The 18,129-nt window shown below is 43.9% G+C and overlaps 1 pseudogene; it reads right to left on the reverse strand.

The window, feature by feature from the left end:
• Positions 1-43: 43 nt before the first annotated feature.
• On the reverse strand, positions 44-616 carry LOC100463854 (annotated as a pseudogene).
• Between the last annotated feature and the right edge of the window lie 17,513 nt (positions 617-18,129).

The following is an 18,129-nucleotide window of genomic DNA, read 5'->3' on the forward strand; positions in this document are numbered from 1 at the left end:
CCTTTAAAAAAAAAAAAGAATGGGCAGAGCATGGAGAATTCTACTAATTTCCAGGTGAATTATTCACACTTCCTGGCTTTAAAGTTCTCCTTCCACAAATCTTCTACTACTATGTATCCTCATAATCCCCAGTCATACAATTTCTCTACTGACCTGGACAAATACAATGGCTTGTTATAGATAATAAACAGAGGCAGCTAATCCCATGAACCCAGGTGGACAAACCAGCTTCTTTATTTTTGAACTTCTAGCCAGAAGAAGTCCAACAAAGCCAGCAAAACCAGTAACACCAAGTCTTGGGAAAAAAATCCAGGAGTTACATTTTGAAGATATTCATAGCTGTCTAACCCCTGTTGAATCAAGCTCAGCATCTTGGGCTTAGTTTGTGAGTACATTTCCTGACACCAACTTGTATATGGCTCGCAATAATGTTGGAGATGTGAGATGCTTTCATCAATTTGGGTCCTTGGCTCCCCTACATATTTAGATTGACCCTCGGGAATGGAGTAGAACGAAAGCTCATTAACCGTCATGGAAGTCGTGTCAAGGTGAGTCCTTTTTAGGTGATGCATAGACTCAAGGTGAGCAGACTCAGACTGGCTGGCCCCACAGACCTGAATTGCCTTAAACATGTTGCTGGCGAAGGTGGCTCTGGCTGTGTCCAAGGCCAAAAGTGTTAACAGGTGGCTGCTGTCTCCTTCTAAGAGGTTTGAGTAAGGGAGCGGAGAGGCAAATCACCTATGTATTGTAACAAGGTAGAGCCTAAAGAAAACTTTATATCATCCAAATGAGCTTTTAAGGTTCTTGAAAAGTAAGGACTCTCTGTAAAACCCTGGGACAGGTGTACACCTATAAGGTGTATTGCCATTCTTCCAGAGGGAAAACAAAAAGATATTGGCTATCCTTATCATCTGGAATACTAAAAATGCACTGCATAGATAGGTTACAGCGAAAAATTTGCTTTCAGTGGAAATGGATGTTAGCAGCATATGGGGGCTAGGAACAACAGGGTGCTGACAGATAACAGTATTATTTATTGTCCAGCGGTTCTGAACAAACCTCCATCCTTGGCCACTGGGTTTTCTCACAGGTAAAATAGGGGTGTTACAGGAACTAGTCCAGGGGATAATGAGACCCTGAGCCTTGTAATCTTCTATTATGGGCTTGATGTCCTGAAGGGCTTCTTTATTTATAGGGCATTAATTATGGGAAGAGGTTTTGAGGGATCTATTTGAATCTTGATGGGAGGTGCAGTGTGGATTCTGCCAACATCAGTTGAGAATTTTGCCCATAAAGAGGATGGTAGCTGATCTAATAGGAACAAATGATCAGTGTCCCTGGGCTCAGCTATAGTGGCATCAGAAACAGAACAAATAAAAGATGTCAAACAATCATTTAATTCCCCAAGTTGGCTATTTTGATTACTACTGTCAAATTCTAGAATTATTTCCCCCCTTTGGGAGAAATTCTGGCGTTATACTTTTCTAAGAAATATCAGCCCAATAAATGAATAGGGGCAGAGTAACAAAGGAGAAAAAGGATGAGTAGCTCTCAAAGGGCCTAGACAAAAGGGAATAGGTTCAGAGACAGGAACCTGTTGAAGTTTACTAGAGATCTCCACTATTTGAACTGTTTTAGGACTCCAAGGAAGGGGCTGCTTTTATAGCAGTGGGATTAAGCACCGAGAGTATAGCTCTGTTGTCAACAAGGGCAAAGATTCAGTCCCAATCTGGAGAATGGTTTCTCTAGGCCAATTAAGAGGGAAGATTGAGAAGAGCCCTTGTAGTTCCTCAGAGCCCCAGTCACTGGGAATTAGGAAGACATTGGAAAGACTGACTAAAGGACAGAAGGTGCCTGGAACACTTAAAGTTGTAATGATCTTTCCTTTTAATAAGAACATTATCTTGAAGGTCTGGCTCTTTGCAATAACAGCAGAAACTTGAAGGTTTTTGGTTTTGTTTAGGGGCCTTCATTGCCAGAGGTGAGAATTGAGAATGGTAGCAGTCTTTCTTTTAGGTGACCCACATAGGATGCAAGCACGCTAGTTTGCCATATTAACTAAATTTGGAGTAGGCAGTTTCCCATTCTGTCCTGGTCCTTTGAACTAAAAGAGAAAGATCCCAGTTCAGCCTGTTAATAAACATAGAGTTAAATGCCACCCAGTGGATTCAACATCTAAAGGAAGACCAGAATATGCTTTAAAAAAAGATTTCATTTACTTGAGAGAGAGAGAGAGAGTGAGAGAGAGAGAGAGAACGAGTAGGGAGAGGGGCAGAGGAAGAACCAGACTCCCCGCAGAGCAGGGAGCTGGACTCTGGACTCATTCCCAGGCCCCTGGGATCATGACCTGAGCCAAAGGCAGACACTTAACTGAGTGAGCTTCCCAGGTGCCCAGACCAGAATATTCTTAAAAGACATATGGAATTGACTGTAATAGTCATGAACAGTTTCATCAAGCTTTTGTGTACAACACTGAATTTTGTTCCAATCAATCAGCAGGCTTAGGAAAAGTTACTGTAATTGCTCAGTGGAAATTTCCAGCGAGTGTTCCAGCATCTCGACAAAAGTTAGGGGTTTGTTTCTCTAAATGCTTCAGGATGATCCATTGTGGCTAGTTTCATCCAATGTTTAGCCTGGTCCTCACCAACAAACATGTGGACTATTGATAGAAATCTGAAAAACCAGGTTGATAAGTCTGAATAACTTTGTTAAATTCTTTGGCAAACTTATGGGCATCCTCGGTCACTTTTGGAAACTCTTTAATCATGGCTCACAATTTGGCCTTAATCCAGGCAACATAGTTTGAGGTTTATTTAGATTCTCAGAAGACTTCACTTTGAAAAGGCAGGTTTCAATAGGTTCAAGAGAGGGGCAAGAGGGGAAAAATTCAGAGGAAAAGGTAAGTTCAGCAGACAGAACAGAGGAAAATGGAGCCAGATGCAGGGCCTGAGCATAAGGTGGTCACCATGTATCTGCAGGTATCAAAGAAGATGGGGGAGGGGGAAAAGAGACCTTGGAAGCCATTTTGGCTCCTTTCAATGGTTTTCCTCAGTTAATTTAGAAATAGTCTTTTGCAGAGACAAACTTAGAACTCTGAAAACATCTGGAAGCCTCAGGTACCACTTAAAATAGGCATTCTGCTGCTTCTTTTCTTCCTTTTACCCTTTAAATTTTTTATTTCTTTTTAGAAACTGCAGCTTTCTAATTTAATTGAGTAAGCAAGTTTAAGGAGATCAAAAGCTCAAGATAATGTTCATTAAAGTTTTAAATTTCTTTGGTTAAGTTAATCCACTGACTTATGAATGTGTATGTGGACATAAAATGGGTCCCAGTAGGGAGGAGTGATCTCAAAGCATTTTGATAACTAGAATACCATTTCTTAGAGGTTTTTCTCTAGAGCAAAAAGACAATTCTTCAACAGCACACATTTGAGAGGTACAGCCTAGTTCCAGAAGGATCAGACCGAAGGTCAGCACAATTCCTGTAGGAAAGGCCCAGTTCCAGAGGAATCAGACCAAAGGCCCACACAGTTCCAATAAGAACAGCTCCAACCAGAACAGTCCCATTCCAAAATAGATTTGGTCCAAAGTCCTATAAACTATGTTGCCTGGATTAAGGCAAGTCCTACACATTTCAAACTGGCACCAGTTCCAACAGGAACAGTCTGGTTCTAAACAGGACTGAGACTGGAGGTCAGCACAGTTCCACCAGGCCAAATGAGTACTGCCAGAGACTTAAAAACAACCACAAACAAACAACAAGGCCCTAAATAGATTCTGAATAAATTCTGGCACCAGAGGAGGAGTAGAGCCAGGCGGCAGGGGGTGGGAGCCAGAGAAGGGAGGCTCTGGCAATGTGGGTGGGACCATTCTTCTCCCTCAGGGACCACACACAGCCTCTCCTCCTAATGGAGGCAGCGCAGAAGCCTCCACCCTGCTCATGGTCAGAGGCACATACGTGGGGCTCGGCCCTCTCTGGGCCTCCTATCTCCCAGCCTGGGAGTTTTGATGTGGAAACAAAGGCAGAAGAAACATGATTAAATTTCCTTATGACCTACAGCCCATTGACAAGTCCTTGAAACAGGTAGAATGACATTCTTCTAGGGACTCACCTGTCTCAATGTTGACATCTTGCTAAGGCAAAAGGCAATCCTAACTGTCCCCTCCTCCACCACCAGGATCCTGTAAGCCTACTTTAACATATAAAAATTCTTTTGGAAACTTCCTTTATCTCTAACTCACCTACCCCCCAAGATACATGTTGGCAATCATCCCCCAAGCATATGGCCCACAATACACATCTGAAGGGTCTCATGACTAAGGTTTTATTAGACGGTAATAAATGACCTTTTCTCAATAATAACTAGTCCCCTCAAGGTCCTGGAAACCTTGCTTCCAAAATTCCATGGAGACTCACGCTATCCCAAACCCCCTCCCAACTTGAAAGTATCTAATGGGACATTCCTTATGACACCAATGCAGCTCTTTCTGCCCATGGGTCCTGTCCGCATACTTTAATAAAACCACCTTTTTGCACCAAAGACATCTCAAGAATTCTTTCTGGGCTGTAGGTTTCGAATCCTAGTTTCTTTCCTACATCAGTTTGACTAGTTTCTCCAACTCCCCCAGCCCCCAAATCGGGTGGCCTAGGGAAAGATTCTGATAATCCCCTTCCCTCCACGCTGGGTGGAGTTTAATAAAGACTTGGAACAGAATAAACAATTGTGGGGTAGATGAGTCAGCCCTGGCCGGGCAGCAGCACCCAGAAGTGGGGGGCCCATGGCTTGGGGGTGCCCATTCCAGGTGGGAGGCTTTAGAGGAAGTGTCTGTAGTAAGTCTTGATCACGCACCCACTGAAGGGGCACGTGTGGGACACGGGTCAAGTCGTCTTCATCTCCCAGCCTCAATTTCCTCTTGAAGTGGCAATACGAATGGAATACTCATTCGCTTTATCTGAGCATACTATGTCTGCCATAAACGGTGGTCAGTGAGTAGTAACTGGATCATCCTTAGTGCGGTGCCTTCTACCTTATCCACTTGTGCTATGTGAGACTGTCCCAATGGTGGGAATGTGGGGCACAGTGAGGAGACCCTGATCCATCATCACAGGGAGCCCAAAGGTGGCTCAGAGGTCCTCAAAAGGCCTGAGGGAAACTAAAATGTCCAGTGAAGGGGTTTGGGCAGGCAGCAAATTCCTTTTTTATTTCTGCGACTTCCAAGTGGGGAAAGATGCGCGTTCTGGGATCAAGGATTGGACGGCAACCTACAGGCTGCACCCCTCTAAGCAAAGTCACCTTAGGTTCACTATCTTGGTCACTTACTCGTTTTATTAGAGGGACTGCTAGCTCAACTGAAGGATTCACACCAAGACTCCAATACGGGGCCGTCCTATAGACCTGAATTAGTATAGAAAGACAAGACCCAGGGGGAAGAAGGAGGGCGGCAGGGCTCTCAGAGATGCACTAGTCCAGCTTGGTGCTGTCACGCTCTCCCAGTACCTTGCCTGCCGGAGGGGCACGCGGGATCCGCGCATGCGCTCTCCGGCCTCCGACAGGGCGTGCCGAAGGGGTCCGGCTGTACTCGTTGGAGGGGCTGTCCGCGCATGCGTATCTCGCTCTCATCAAGTTCCCAGTGGAGTTGGGGGAGTCCCCTGTGGAGCTGGCTGGGCGAATGAACGGGAGGACCGTAGCCTGGCCCATAGGGGACTACTGTTAAGAGGTTTGGACGAAACGGTGGGTGACAGCGACAAGTCACAGACGGTGGAAGAGTGTAAGTGCGGCCGCCAAGAGCGCTTTAAGCTGGCGCAGTCCTCAGAGGTAGAAGGGCAGTTGGAATTGCTCTTTTCGCCTGAATTGCAATTTGCAGTCCCCTGGAGGAGACTGGAAACCAGAGGACTGGAGTGGCTGTGTTAAACCTGGAGGAAACACCTCTCGATACTGTCCTTACATCTCCAGGCCCTAGAAGGGACTCAATCAAGTCTGGTCTTCCCCAGGTTATCCACCCCCCGTCCCGGCAGAAAATCTAAATTTGCACAGTAACTGCCCCGCACCCCACCCGTAGTCTTCCAGGCAGTTCCAGGGCCCCGCCCCACACCCTGGGGTATGTAAAAACGGGGGTTCCGTGAGGGAGGGGCAGGGTTGAGAGACCTGCGTTGGAGCCGCGTCTGTGGCCTGGGAAGAACCGCTGCTTCCTCATCCGCCACTGGGCCTGAGGAAGACGCCAGACGGGCCTGGCAAGCGCCCAGAGAGTGACTTCAGACCACTGATCAGGAAGTGAAGCCTGAAGGAGGTGCGCAGAAGCCCAGCGTGAGACTCAATAAATGACTCTGACGCCACACGCTTGTACAAAAAGGGAAAAGAGCCGTTGGCTTCTCCAGCTGCAGGTGCAAAGTCACAGAAGCGTCAGGGACCTGAAAGCCTAATGCTTTTTATGAATGAGGATCCCGAGGCCTGATCCTACTATCGAACACTTGTATACGATGGGACAGGCTCTGTTGTGAGTGTATTAACTCTGTTAATCCTCACAACAACCCTAAGAGGTAGGCATTACAAGCATCCCCAGTTTACAGATGAAGGAAGTAAGTCCTGGAAAGTTAAGCCGCTTTGCAAAGTCACATAACTAGTAAAGAGCAAAGCAGGATTTCACAGGCAGTCTGGCTCCAGAGTCTGCACTCTTAGGAGTGCAAGCTTATATTGCTCTGGGTAAGAGACAACATAAGAGAAACCCAGTAGGAGGTAAAGACTGGAACTCATTTTCAGAGCACCTGCTCTTACACTACTGTGTTTCTCTTACATCATTTCAATCTATCCAACAACTCCGTAAGGAAGGAAGTGGAGGAAACTGAAACAGAGAGGTTCTGTATCCTGCCCAGGTCACGTAGATAGTAGGTGGATTAAGGTGAGGAAGCAAGTCAACTCACGTAACAAATTAGTTAACCAAGACAACTGATGAGACTAAAATCTAGTTCACCTGTCTCTCAATCTTGGAGCCTTTTTACTATATGCATTTTAACAGACATTTATTTGTTCATTCAGCCAATGTTTGTTGTGCCAGGTGTTCTTGCAGGCACTGAGGATTCAGCAGTGACTAAAACGGACATGGTCCCTGTCCTCAAGTCTCTGAGGGAGGGTGAAGGTGGAGGGTATCATAGACAAACAAAACTGGACATTAGTTAAAGCAGTGTAAACAGATTTTATTCAGTAACTACTGCCAGTAGGGGAAAGAGCTGAGCTCTGTTCCAATTTGTGCAGAAGTGACTGGGTATTTTATTTTTTAAAGATTTATTTCAGAGAGAGAGAGAATGTGTGAGTAGGGGCAGGGTGGAGGGGCAGAGGGAAAGGGAGAAGCTGACTCCGTGCTGAGTGGGGAACCCTATGCGGGGGCTCGATCCCCGGACCCTGAGATCACAGCTTGAGCCAAAACCAAGAGTTGGATGCTCAACCGACTGTGCCCCTGTGATTGGATATTTTAAAGGGAGGATGAGGGAGGAGGGAGCAGGGGCTCAAGTAGAGTCAGGGAGGTGAGAAATTACAAAAGGCGGGTAAGAAGTTTAGTCTGTGTAAAAGGAATTAGGCCTGCTAGGTCTGCTAGCTGGCACTTATGGAAGTTAGGGTGCTATCCTCCCACAGAGACTGGGAGATAGAGGCCCTAGCCTTTCTTATGATTACATTTCAAAGGAATGGCTCTCGGGTCCTTAAGAAATCATTTTCTGAGTTGTAGGAGATACATATACATCTCAAAGGGACAGGAAGAATTCACAGTTGCAAGCCCTTTTTAGCAAATGCTCTAAGAAAGGGGGGTCATGGGCTTACCATCAGGCTCTGGCTAGAACAAATGTTAAATTCTTTTGACAGTCCTGAGCTTTTTCAGACAGGAACTCAAAAGAGGGCTGGGCCGGCTCAGCTTGCAGCCTTAGGCTGCTAGAAGCCAAGCCAAAGTTTAGTCAAATCCTTTGGTGCAGGTTTGGGGGAGTAGGAGTGTTTGAATGGAGGGTTTGTGCGGAGAGTTTCTGCAGTTCTCAAGGGAGATGGAACCGATAATGAACACGTACAGAAGACTTTCAGGTAGAGACGGTGTTGAAGACCTGGGAGACCTGGAGAAGGAATTTACTACATTGGTGAACTGAGAACCCAGATATGCAAAGGTCTGGGAAGGAAAGCAATCTGGAGGGAAGAGCAAGTGAAACAACCTGGGTCGCAGACAACAGTGAACGCAGCAAATCAGGGCAGGGCTGGGGAGAGGTGGACAAGTGAAGTCTGAGGTCTTGGGGACAGTCAGGGGCCAAATCACTAGTATTTATGTACCACCAGGGCCACCCAGTAAGGTCACACAAATATTTACTGTACAGGACACCTTGTACTGAGGGAATGAGGACAGGGATCTAAAAGTTAACCTTTTCTGTGGTCACCCAGCTGTGCAGGGCTGCATCGGCCAGAAGAGAGGGGTGCCTTTTTGTAATAATCACAAGCTGGCCATACTGTGAGCAGGAGGGGCGTCTGCCCAGAAGGGCACCTTTGTCTAAACAGAATGAAGGTGCTAGACAGGCAAGCTGTGGCTTGTGTGCCAGGCGTTGAGCTAGTAGTTGCCAGGGTAGCAGACCAGGTGTAAGGTTATTGAAAAAGCTGAAGCACTAAGCAGGTGTCTTAAAAAACAAAACAAAACAAAAAAGCAAAACAAAACAGTGCCATGAACAATGAATGTACATTACCTGATTACAGGGCCCATAGCGGTACTCCAGGGGACATGTTCAACCCCTCCATGGAGAAACAGCAGTGAGGACTGAACAGGGGAGACTGTGATACATCTGCGTACTCTCTGATACTTGAGCGTGATTTCATTCAGGTGACTAAACCCCTCTCGCCCCTTCTACATCCCCTTCCCACTCCCCCTTCAGGCTCTTTCTGGGTCTCTCTTTCCCATTCCTTTTGTTTATTTCAACAGAATCGAGCGTTCATTACTTGGTACAGTGCATGCAAAAATGTCCTCACTGATGTCTCCAAAATCAGGTGGAGAAAACAGACACATTTTTCTAAATTTATTGAGTACTGATTTATACAATTCTATCTTATGTAAAAGATTTGAAGTGGCTGTCAATTCTAAGATTTATCTTTTCCTGCCGCTATACTAAAGTGGACAATAGAATGAACCTAGGGCAAGATGATAAGAATCCTTTTTATTTATTTTGCTTTATTTTATTTTTTAAAGATTTTTTAAAATAATCTCTACACCCAATGTGGGGCTCGAACTTACAACCCAAGATCGAGAGTTGCAGACTTCCAACTGAGCCAGCCAGGTGTCCCTATTTATTTTGCTTTAAAATGTTTATATTGGATACTTATATTGTATATAGTTGTTTTATTATCTTCTTTTCAAGTGTGCAGAAAGGCCGATGTTAATATAAAACATCCCCAGTTTCATCAGATCTTCATGTTTTGGCATGTTTACTTCAGATTTTATTTTTTATTTTATTTATTTTTTATTTTTTAAAAATATTTATTTATTTTAGAAAGAGAAAGACAGCATGAGCGGGAGTGGGAGAGGGAGAGGGAGAGAGAGAACTTCAAACAGACTCCATGCTAAGCGTAGAGCCCAACGTGGGGCTCGGTCCCAGCATCCTGAGATCAGGACCTGAGCTGAAACCAAGAGTCGGAAGCTCAACTGATTGCACCACCCAGGTGCCCCCAGATTTGTTTTTTTTTTTAAAGATTTTATTTATTTGAGAGAGGGAGAGTGAGAGAGCACAAGGGGAAGTGGAAGGCAGAGGGAGAGGGAGAAACAGGCTCCCCACTGAGCAAGGAGCCTGACGCGGAACTTGATCCCAGGACCCCGGGATCACGACCTGAGCCAAAAGTAGATGCCTAAGCAACTGAGCCACCTATGTGTCCCTGATTTTTTTTTAAGATTATTTATTTATTTATTTGACACAAGTGGGTGGGGGGAGAGCAAGCACAAGCAGGGGGAGCGGCAGGCAGAGGGAGAAGCAGGCGCCCCGCTGAGCAAGGACCCCGATATGGGACTTGATTCCAGGACTCTGGAATCACCACCTGAGCCAAAGGCAGCCGCTTACCCAACTGAGCCACCCCGGCGCCCCCAGATTTAATTTTTTAAAAAGAGAGCATTAACCAAGCAGTTGAATCCTCCTCTGCAATTCCCTCAGGTGCATCCCCTTTCCTTCCCCAGTTACCATTATCCTGAATCTGTAGTTCATCATGCTCGTGCATGTTTTGTTCTCCAACTTGATATGAATGCACCCATAAATGTTTCATAGTATTTTGTAAACACGATATAGTCTTGTTTTGTGCCAGTGCTGTTAACACTGTATGGCCCCCATGTTGGTAGCAAAGCTCTAGAATTCTCTATATTTACATGGTGCTCTCCAGCACCCAAAGGACTTAAGAGTCTGTTATTTCCTGTGATCCTCATATACGCCTCCCAAGGAGGCAGACCAAGTGTTATGCTCCCCATTTGACTCAAGAAGAAACGAAGATTGAGAGAGTGAAGGGACTTGCCCCAGGACTGCAAAGGGACAGAGGCCCAGGCTTACTGACTCCTAGCTCAGTGCAATTTCCACTTCTCAGTTGCCATCTGGCTGATAGTATGAGTAGTGTCAGCAAAACAAGTGTGAGCGACCAGAGAGCGGCAAGTGGGAGGGGGAGGAGAGGAGCGTGGAGATGAGGGTAGGAAGGAAGGGTAGACAGGGGAGGAAGAAATAAAAGGGCAGAGTCAACGGAGGGAGCTGTATGGCTTTAAATCTACCAGTGATTCTCACTGTTGGCCACTCTTTGGGATTGCCTGGGAGCTTCAAAAAACACTGATGCCTGCGACTCACCCCCAGAGATCTAATGCAATGGGCCAGCAGAGCGGCCTGAGCAGCAGGATGTTGAAAAGCTCTCCAGCTCGTTTTCAATGTGTAGCTGAGGCTGCGAGAACCATTGTCTAAGCAAAGCAATTTATCAGGCAGTGAGTTGGTTGAGGAGGCGGTACTCAAAGACTGACTTACTAACATTAATAAGATCTTAGACCTCAAAGCCTGGCTTGATAATGGAATGTAAATAAAGTATTGAGATCTTAGCCTTAGGTTCTATGGAAAGAAATGGGCTAAAATGAAAGAGGTGATAATCCAGTTTCCTCAGCGCTGTTCATACTAGGCTTAGACTATTGTGTTCAGTTACTGGGCTTTAACTTGAAGGGGAGACCAGCAGTTTTCACACTGAATACCAGTAACCCCCTACAGAGTAACAGCATTCAGCATTCTAAGTACTTCCTTTATGCAAGGTCTGTGCTGCAGGGAAGTAAGAAAGATGGAAAAATCACAATTCTTGCTCTCAAGAAATAGACTCCCAGGCAACCCAGGCAAATAGAAGACAATTAACACAATGTGCCGAGTGCCAGTGATAAATCTGAAGTGCTAGGAAACAGAGGGCAGAGAGAGGAGTCTTGGGGAGAGTGGCAGAGGGGCTCAGAGTGAGCTTTATAGGAGTGCTGCCTGAGCTGAGTCTTGAAGGGTGAGTAGGAGTTGGCTGAGGGCATGGTTGAGGCTGGGGGTTGGGGAGAGCACATGCAAAGGCTTAGGCATAAGTGGCTGCGGAAGGGCAAACTGGTATGGTACAAGCAAGGGAATAAATATGTGGTGGAACAAAAGCAGGTGATGAGGCCTGAAAGGTGGGCCTGTTCGGGTTTTACCCTGTAGGCATCAGGGAATCATCAAAGAGAACAGTGTGGGGGAGAACAATGAGGTCCTCATGGAGAAGAGGGCATCTAAATTAAGGCTTGGGGAAAAAAAAGGCTTGGAAATGATAGAAACTCAACAGGCAGAGATGTGGCGTGGAGAAGAAGGCTTCCCAAGAAGGGGTAGGGGGAAAGTGTGGAGGCAGAAATGAGCCTGATGTGTGTCAGTGCAGCGAGGGGACCAATAATCTGATACAAATGAGTGAAACCATCTGGGGAGCTTTTTTAAAATATCCATGCCTGGGCTCCAATGCCCCCCTTCCCCAGAGCCCCAGAGATCTGATTTATGTGGTCTGGGGTGGGACCCAGACGTCAGTATTTTTTTTTTGAGATTTTTGTGGTTGTTTATTACACTGAAATGGTTTACTAATACACTAGTTGTGTGAGCCCGTAGATCAACCCCTTTTCTTTTTTTTTTTTAAAGCTTTTAATTTTAATTCCAGTATAGTTAACATACAGCGTTATGTTAGTTTCAGGTGTACTATATAGTGATTCCACAATTCTATATGTGACTTGGTGCTCATGATGATAATCCCCATCACTTCTTTCACCCATCCCCCACTCACCTCCCCTCTGGTAACCATAAATTTGTTCTCTATAGTTAAGCGTCTGTTTCTTGGTTTCTCTCTCTCTCTCTCTCTCTCTCTCTCTTTTTCCTTTGTTCATTTGATTTGTTTCTTAAATTCCACATAGAAGTGAAATCATATGGTATTCGTCTTTCTCTGACTGACTTATTTCACTTAGCATTATACCCTCTAGATCCATCCATGTTGTTGCAAATGGCAAGGTTTCATTCTCTTTGATAGCTGAATAATATATTCCATTGTATATATATATACCACTTCCTTATCCATTCATCTATTGATGGACACTTGGGCTGCTTCCATAATTTAGCTATTGTAAATAGTGCTGCTATAAACATAGGGGTACATGTATCCCTTTGCATTAGTGTTTTTGTATTCTTTGGGTAAATACCCAGTAGTGCAATTACTGGACTGTACGGTACTTCTATTTTTAACTTTTTGAGGAACCTCCATACTGTTTTCTAGAGTGGATACACCAGTTTGCAGTCCCACCAACAGTGCACACGAGTTCCTTGTTCTCCACATCCTCACCAACACCTGTTGTTTCTTGTGTTTTCGTTTTAGCCATTCTGACAGGTGTGAGGTGGTATCTCATTGTGGTTTTGATTTGCATTTCCCTGATGATGAGTGATGTTGAGCATCTTTTCATGTGTCTGTTGACCATCTGAATGTCTTCTTTGGGGAAATGTCTGTTCCTGTCCTCTGCCCATTTTTTAGTCGTATTATTTATTTTTTTGGGTGTTGAGTTGTATAAGTTCTTCATATTTTTTGGATACTGACCCTTTACTGGATATGTCATTTGCAATTATCTTCTCCCATTCAGTAGGTTGTCTTTTAGTTTTGCTGATTGTTTCCTTTGTTGTGCAGAAGCTTTTTATTTTGATGTTGTCCCGGTAGTTTATTTTTGCTTTTGTTTCCCTACCTCAGAAGACCTATCTAGAAAGATGGTGCTATGGCCAATGTCAGAGAAATTACTGCCTATGTGCTTTTCCAGGATTTTTATGGTTTCAGGTCTCCCATTTAGGTCTTTAATCCATTTCGAGTTTATTTTTGTGTATGGTGTAAGAAAGCGGTCCAGTTTCATTCTTTTGCGTCACTGTCCAGTTTTCCCAACACCATTTATTGAAGAGACTGTCTTTTTCCCATTGGATATTCTTGCCTCCCTTGTCAAAGATTAATGGACCATATAATTGTAGGTTTATTTTTGGGTTTTCTGTTCTGTTCTAGTGATCTATGTGTCTATTTTTGTGTTAGCACCATACTGTTTTGATTATTACAGCTTTGTAATAGAGCTTGAAGTCTGGAATTGTGATGCCTCCAGCTTTGTTTTTCTTTTTCAAGATTGCTTTGGCTATTCAGGGTCTTTTGTGTTTCCATACAACTGTTAGGATTGTTTGTTCTGGTCCTGTAAAAAATGCTGTTGGTATTTTGATAGGGATTGCATAAAGTGTGTAGATTGCTTTGGGTAGTGTAGACATTTTAACAATATTTGTTCTTCCAAGCCATGAGCATGGAATGTCTTTCCATTTCTTTGTGTCGCCTTCAATTTCTCTCATCAGTGTCTTATGGTTTTCAGAATGTAGGTCTTTTACCTCTTTGGTTAAGTATATTGCTAGGTATTTTATTATTTTTGGTGTAATTGTAAATGGGATTGATTTCTTAATTTCTCTTTCTGTTGCTTCATTTTGGTGTGTAGAAATGCGACAGATTTCTGTGCACTGATCTAGTATCCTGTGACTTTATTGAATTCATTTATAATTTCTAATAGTTTCTTTGGTGGAGTTTTTAAGGTTTTCTATATGTAGTATCATGTCATCTGCAGAGTATTTTTTCAGTATTTTGTAAAAGGTCTTCCAGGAGATCCTACTATGCAGCTGGGCTTGAGAACCATAAGGGAGCTGTTCAGTATAAGGATGGAAAGGTAAGCTAGAGCCAGATAACAGAGATGATAAATTAGTTGTTTATTGAATGTTAACTATGTGCCAGCACTTTATGTGTGTTAATCCATTTAATCCTCACAACTCTGTGAGTATAGGTACTGTTATCCTTATGCTGCAGATGAGGAAACGTTAATTTGACCAAAGTCTTGTATACTAAAAGAAGTGTCAGATAGTCTGGCTTCAAAGCATATCCTAGAACGACTTACATTCCAGGCCAAAGAACTTGAGTTTTCTTCTGTAAACATCTTTATTAGTTTAGTGTATATCCGTCCAGAATATCTTTATGCATATACAAGGAAGTACAAATGTATATTCCCCCTTTTGTGTAAGAGATGCAAAAGGTAGCACACTAGATACACAACATTGCATCTTGCTTTATTAACAAAATATCCTAGAAATCTTTACATAGCACTACACAGGCAGCTTCCTCACTCTCTCTCTCTCTTTTTTTTTTTGCATCTCCTTAACATTTGTTTGTGTTCATGTACCATAATTTATTTAATCTTGGGTTGTTTCCAGTTTCTAACTATAAAAATGCTGTAATAAATAATCACGTATGTGCATCATTTTGCATAGCGGAATTACTGGGTCAAGGGGTATATGTGCCTTTGTAATTTCAATAGATATTGCCAAATTGTCCTCCATAGGTCTTGTACTATTTAGCATTCCTCCTGCAGCATATGACAGTATGTTGGCACATTTTTTTTAATGAAACAAGTTTTACTAACCATTTTATTTTATTTTTTTTTTTAGAGAGAGAAGAGTGGGGGTGGGGAGAGGGAGAGAGAAAAGCTTGAGCAGGCTCCACACCCAGTCCAGAGCCCAAGGTAGGGCTCGATCCCCAACCCTGAGATCATGACCTGAGTTGAAATCAAGAGTTGGACATTTAACTGACAGAGCCACCCAGGCACCCCTTATTTTATTGTTTAAAGTATCAAAATTATTAATATATTTGAACTTATTTTTTACCAAGTAACTTTGAATCCTACTTCTTTTTTCTTCTCTCTTGCCTCTTCTTTTTTTAGAAATATTTTAGTTTTAAGTAATCTCTACACCCAGTGTGGGGCTCAAACTTACAACCCTGAGATCAAGAGTTGCATGCTCTATGGACCAAGCCAGCCAGGCACCCCTTAAAGGTCAATGAAATAGGAAAACTCATAGTAGGACTAATCAAGGGGGGTGAGTGAGAATTCAGATTACTAACACCAGGAGTAAAAATTAGGAGTAAAGGAAAAAAGAAGCTCCAGGTAAAAGTGAGGGGGAACAGAAGCCCCCATACCGCCAAAAGCCAGCTTCCATAGTTTTGAGCTCTTTACAAAAACAGAAGAGGGAGCTATAGAGCCATGAAGTTAGAAAAGTGATCTTGAACCATGCCTCCCTCCCTTGTAAACTTGCAAGAAAACTAATTCCATATAAAAGAATGGAGGTCAAATCGCGTATAAGGTTATCGTTAGAAGAAAGACGATGAGGAGCAGGATAACGTCCCTATAGGCAATGAGAAAAATGCCAAAAAGACATGCCTTTAAAACAAATGAAAACTCCATTGTAGTATTTCCAAATGAGCTAAGAGATTAAGAAATGATACAAGATATGAAAGAAGAGCAAAAATCAAAACGAGAAAAATTCAGAAATGAAGAAATGAGGTAGTAGAATTCAAGAAAGAATTAGAAACAAAAGTCTTTCTTTTTTTAGAAAAGATTTTATTTATTCATTTGAGAGAGACAGAGACACAGAGAGAACAGGAGTCGGCGAAGGTGGGGGGGAGGGGAGTGGCGGCGGGAGAGGGAGAAGCAAACTCCCCATTGAGCTGCAAGCCCGACGTGGGGCTCAGTCCCAGGTCCCTGCGATCATGACCTCAGCCAAAGGCAGATGCTTAACCATCCAAGGCACCCAGGTGCCCCGACAAAACAAAATTATTTCAGAAATGACTGAACTAAAAGGACCATCGGAGCAAAGAAACACAATACATAATGACTTAAGAGAAATACATGAAAAGGGGGAAAGTTTTATTTTATTGTGTTTTTAAGTAATCTCTACACCCAATGTGGGGCTCAAGCCCACAACCTCAAGATCAAGAGTCACATGCTTCACTAACTGAGCCAGACAGGCCCTCCCTCCTTCTTTTTTAAATGGAGAAGGAGGAGTGGCACCTCGGTGGCTCAGTTGGTTAAGCGTCTGACTTGGGCTTAGGTCATGGTCCCAGGGTCCTGGGATCAAGCCCTGTGTGAGGCTTCATGCTCAGTGGGGCATCTCCTTGAGATACTTTTCCTCTTCCTCTGCGCCTCTCCCAGCTTGCACTCTCTCTCTCAAATAAGTAAGTCTTTAAAAAATAAATTGAAAAGGAGGGAAGTTTTTAAGATAAAAAGAAATGAAAAGATGTTTGGTTTCAACTTGGACATGTCAAGAACTGCAGGAAAAAACTCCCATCCTTACAAGAAACGTAGGAACAAACTGATGACTGTGTAAACTCATCAGAGAACTGAGATCACAGGACAGATGGCTGTCCTGAAATCTGGAGAGAAACAAGTTGCCTGCAGGGAGAGATAGGACCAGAGCATTTGCTCACCTGGGTAGGAAGCCACTGGATGCTATGTGAGCTAAGAAGAACATTAAACTAGAAATTTTGACAAATTGCTGGAGACCAATTGGAAGGAGAGTGTGAAGCTTGTGGGGTGAGTGCAGGTTTTCATTCCAGGAACTCCACTAGGGTCTCACAGGAAGGATAACACAGAATCCAGAGAAAGCTCCCTCCTTGCCCCCAGAGCTGGAGGAGGGAGACAACAGCTACAAGGCCAGACCACCTAGACTGTGTCCCTTATCTGTAGGGGACAGTGTGAGTCTCCTAGGCTATTTGAGGGACCAAATAGCCTAGTATGAGAGCTCGTAGTTCTTTGAAGGATCTGTGTCCTAGAGTTTGGGGTCTGTGAACTGTTTGGGGTTCTGTTTCCCAGTATGTGAAGACTTTGAGTACTTTGGGTCTGTTTCTAGGGTATGAGCCCTCTGAGATATTTGGGGCTGCTGACCCATGGCATGAGGTTCTGAAGGTGTTTGGAAGTCTGTGTCATGAATGTAAGGTCACAGAGATGTTTGTGCTTCTTTGTCCCAGGCTGTGAACTCCTGGGGGATGTTTGGGGATCTGAGTTTCAGAATGCAAGGTCTCTAGGCTGTAGCTCAGGCTATGAGGCTTCTGAAACCTTAGGGGTTCTACCTCTCAATGTGTGACATCTCACACTTCCTAGTATGTGCAATCTCTGAGCTGGTTTACTTTTTTTTTTAATTTAGTTTTTGATGTAGTGTTCCATGATTCATTGTTTGCATATAACACCCAGTGCTCCATGCAATATGTGCCCTCCTTAATACCCATCACTGAGCCAACCCATCTCCTCATGCCTCTCCCCTCCAAAACCCTCAGTTTGTTTCCTGGAGTCCATAGTCTATCATGGTTCATCTCCCCCTCTGATTTCCCCCCCTTCACTCTTCCCTTCCATCTCCTAATGTCCTCCATGTTATTCCTTATGTTCCACAAATAAGTGAAACAATATGTTAATTGCCTTTCTCTGCTTGACTTATTTCACTTAGCATAATCTCCTCCAGTTCCATCCATGTTGATGCAAATGTTGGGTAATCATCCTTTCGATGGCTGGCTGAGTAATATTCCATTATATATATGGACCACAACTTCTTTATCCATTCGTCTGTTGAAGGGCATCTCAGCTCCTTCCACAGTTTGGCTACTGTGGACATTGCTGCTATGAACATTGGGGTGTATGTGGCCTTTCTTTTCACCACATCTGGTCATAGGGTAGCTCTATTTTTAATTTTTTGAGGAACCTCCACACTGTTTTCCAAAGTGGCTGTACCAGCTTGCATTCCCACCAA

Source organism: Ailuropoda melanoleuca, chromosome X (assembly GCF_002007445.2).
Source record: "Ailuropoda melanoleuca isolate Jingjing chromosome X, ASM200744v2, whole genome shotgun sequence".
NCBI classification, from domain to species: Eukaryota; Metazoa; Chordata; class Mammalia; order Carnivora; family Ursidae; genus Ailuropoda; species Ailuropoda melanoleuca.